Raw genomic sequence first — 4,412 nt, 5'->3', positions numbered from 1 at the left:
AATTAAGTACAAAAAACTTAATGTAAACTACACAAACACTCCCTAGGGAAGGGAAGGCCAAAGGCCCAAAGGAAGAACCAACGGTTCTTTTAGTAAAGAAACGGGAAAATAGGGTCGGGGATAAAGTTCTATGATCTACACTAGTTTTAGAAAGAATTTAAGTTAAAAAGGGGAAAAAAGAGTAACTTTTAGAAGAAAAAGCTAACACTCACCAGGAACCGGTAGAAGCAATCAACCTCGAAGCTGTAGCGGCAAACGAGATCTGAGGTAACTCTCGCCTAGCATTGTGGGATATAAGGGGAGCCTCGAGCCGGTGGAACCAACTCTCGAGCTTTTAGAGTGGCCGAGTCGGAGCCGAGGTCGGCTCCGAACCCATCCAGCAAGAATGAAGGCGAGATAGACAACTTAACATTTAGCATTAATGAGATGAATATTGCTTACAACAAGATTAAGATGTTCCTAAATGACTTGTTCATAGATGGACTAATTGACACTAAAATATTAAACTACCTAACCCTTCTTGCCCCAAGAACACCACAAATTTTTGGAATACCTAAGATCCATAAAGACATACAGGACCCCCCACTAAGATCCTTAGTGGACGGTAGACAGTCAATTACTTGCCCATGTTCAAAATTGGCAGACACAATTTTGACCAAATACGTACAAAAAAGAGAACCAAATTTGTAAGGATTCTTGGTCATTTTTAGAAGAAATGAATGGAATTAAATATGAGGAGGATTACAACTTTTTATCAATGGATGTCTGCGATTTATATTCCAGCATTCCTCATAACACCGGAGTGGAATGGGTAACCGAACACATGAGGTCTAAGGGAGCACCCGACAATGAAACCTTACTGGTTGAACAACTTTTACACATCATTTTGCAAAACAACTATTTACAATTTGATGGTAAGGTATACTTACAAAAAATCGGAGTAGCTATGGGGACACCTACAGAGGCTAGTTTTGCTAACCTGGTCATGGCATATTGGGAGACTAATTTTGCCTTTAACCATGAGTACTTTAGAAAGGTAAAGGTTTACAAGAGATTTTTAGATGACATTTTTCTCCTATTCAAGGGTGACCAGAGAGAAGCGGAGAAAATTGTGGAATACCTCAACAACACAACCCCCTTTCTTAAATTTACACACAACTACCAAGAGTGTGGGATTAATTTTTTGGACATTGACCTGCGTAAAGATACAATGAATAGGAGGTATACTGCTAAGATCTATAGAAAGGCCACTTACTCAAACTCCTTTTTACATTTTTCTAGCAAACACCCACTATATCAGAAAAAATCCGTGGTTAAAGGCCAATTAGTGAGAGCAGCTAGGATGGTGACATCTGAGGAGGACTTTGAGCAGGAAATGGACCTTCTATTCCAAATGTTTACATGTAGGAGGTACCCTGGATACTTTTTGAAGGATATTTTTGAGGAGGTTATAAGAAAAAGAACTACAGGGACTTATAGACCTATTCTTAATTGTCTCACATCATTTAACAACACCATGGGCAGTACAGTGGAATTACCTCCTGTAGACGGTGAACTTAATACATCCAATATTGGATGTACAAAAGTAAATTTAATAGGGGAAGGTTAGGTTAATTCAAGTAAATACCAGCTAGCATTTACTTTTACATACACACCTATAGCAAGTGACATAAAAAGAGTGGTGAGTAAATGTTGGTACTACCTTTCGTTAAACAAGGAGATTTTTGACAAAATTGGGGAATATCCCTGTATTAGTTTTAGAAAAGGAAAAAATATTAAACAGCTTTTGGAAAAGGAATTACGACTACAATAACAAAGGACCCGGAGGCACAAGTAGGTGTGGTAGCTGTAACCAATGCAAGTACATAGTTACTGGGAACTATTTTAAAATCAGGAGTGAGACATTTTTCACTAGGGGTACATACAATTGTAACACTAAAAGTGTGGTCTACCTTGCAGAATGCCAATGTTGTCAAGCATTCTATGTGGGCAAAACCGACCGTAGGTTGCGGGACTGGATATATGAACACATATACGCCATTAGTAAAAAGAACACTAATAATGCACTAGCACAACATTGTGAACGAAGTGCAGGCCACTTCTTTAAATTCAGAATTATTTCACAGGTTGCAAGTACTTTAGGGAACAAAAATGGAACTGATGTATGCTTAATAAAACGTTTGTTAGAAAAAAGTGAATTAAACTGGCAACTTAGGTTGAATGCGCACCAGGAACCTGGCTTAAATGACAGTTGCAGTATAGCTTGTATACTAAAAATTAAAAGTTTATATAGATAATGGGGCACATTTATATACATGTTTACTTTTGGAGCTTCCATTAATTACTCACTATGTGACAACAAAGGGACTGAACACTGAGAGTACAGTTTTCCCATTCATATTAGTAAATAAAGTTGAGTGTATATATGTACACACAAGTTAAACTATTCTACTTGTGTTTTGTTTTGCAGATTCCAATAAGACTGTTTTTTACAGTGGACTTTTTACACAACTTTGGGATTTTGCATTTCATACTATAATAGGTTTTGTAACCTGAACTTTGTCTTACAGGTACCACTAAACAAAGATAGAGAACGGATGTTGGGTACTATTGGTGGGAATACAACTTTGTATATTAATTTCTGATTCACATTAACATGGTCTAGTGCAACCTAAGGATACAGCCTTTAATATTTGAGATACTGTTGTGAATTTTATGTACTATAACTTTAAATTTACTGAGTGCATTAAATAATTGCTAGCTCTGATAGGTTAATTAACCAAAAGGAGCTCTTTTTAAACTGTAACAAATCATTAAAAACTTGTCTGAGGAAGTTCAGTTACTGAAGTGAACGAAAAGCGCTTTACAAGTACTTTCTTCTGTTTGGTTTCATCTACTTGTTGGTTTCTACAACATGAAAGAAGTTCTACAATTTAAAGAAGCACCTCTTCTGGACTAACTTTTGAAAAGCAACTTGCCTCTTTGAATTTGCTACCATGAGGCTGGCTTGACTGTTTGACTCAATGTGGATGCTTTTTCAGTCACTCCATTGGAACTTTCATGGCAGTGTACTGACAGTTTACACTTGGGGTAAGAAATAGACTTTTCTTTTTACCAGCGTTTTTGCTGGAAGAGCTTCAAGTGTACAAGTACTTTTTTCTGTTTGGTTTCATCTACCTGTTGGTTTTTACAACGTGAAAGAAGTTCTACAACTTAAAGAAGCACTTTTGCTGGACTAACTTCTTAAAAGAAACTTGTCTTTTTGAACTTGCTACCATGTGGCTATTTTGACTGTTTGACTCAATGTGGATGCTTTTTCAGTCACTCCATTGGAACTTTCATGGTAGTGTGCTGACAGTTTACACCTGGGACTGTGCTTCAACTTTGCACTACTCAAGGAAAAGGTACTGAACTATTTAAATACACCAGCTTTTTATATTGTTTGGCTTTTACATGTGTACAGCTGTTTTTAAGAAAAGGTTTTTTCGTGGCCAAGTGTGCTTTGACTTGATGGATTTATACACAGTGTGCAAACACACCAGCTAGTTTATATAAGCTTTTTGAAAATACACTTGCAACGTTTGGTATTTGTTCACTTGTACTACCAGTACAACAAGGAAGTACCAAGTTTTTAAGGTGGCTTACTGTGATGTAAAACCTTTTGGGTTACCTTGAGCAACCTTTTTATAACTAATAAAGACTGTTGTTTCATCCTACCACGGAGCCAGGTGGTTTTTGTTCATAGTGGTATAAAGGAAGACAGCCAATGCCATTACATCAGTTTTTCTTGCCCTAACCCGTCAGAGCCCCATGTAAATATGGTAAAGTGGTCCTGGTGGCTAAAAGCCACCATTAGAAACTTATGTCTCCCTTAATAAAGCAGATATAAGGGGGAAGGAGGTTGGGAAACCAGGACTGCAATGGTGAATACACTCGAACATCTACATTTATAGTAAGTGTACACAACTGTACTATGTTCTTCGTGTTTCACTGTTGCAGTCATCACCTTTGGGAGGATTCGTGAGAGACCTAGGAATGGGTCAGCATCCCCTGCAGAACTGCAGAGGCAAACCCTGCCCTAGCCTTAGAAAACAGAGGTAGATGGTAATGCTTGGTAAAGGTATGGACAGACGTCCAGGTGGCAGCTTCCAGGATATCCCTGGTGGGAACTTCTCTGAGGAATGCTGTGGAAGTGGAGGCTGCCCTAGTGGAATAGGTTTGAATACACTTGATGGGGAGGGGGGATTCCCCATGCAATCTGTAGCAGAAATGGACACAATGTGATATCCATTTGGAAATGGTTTGTTTGGAAATGGACTTCCCCTTTGCCCCTGGGGCAAAGCTGACAAGTAGTTGGTCTGTTTTCCTGAAGGGTTTAGTACGGTCCAGATAGTATCTGAGCTGTCTGTGCA

This window comes from Protopterus annectens, chromosome 1.part2, assembly GCF_019279795.1.
Source record: "Protopterus annectens isolate FY-2018-M chromosome 1.part2, PAN1.0, whole genome shotgun sequence".
In the NCBI taxonomy this organism is placed as follows: Eukaryota; Metazoa; Chordata; order Ceratodontiformes; family Protopteridae; genus Protopterus; species Protopterus annectens.
This window is presented reverse-complemented; position numbering follows the sequence as displayed.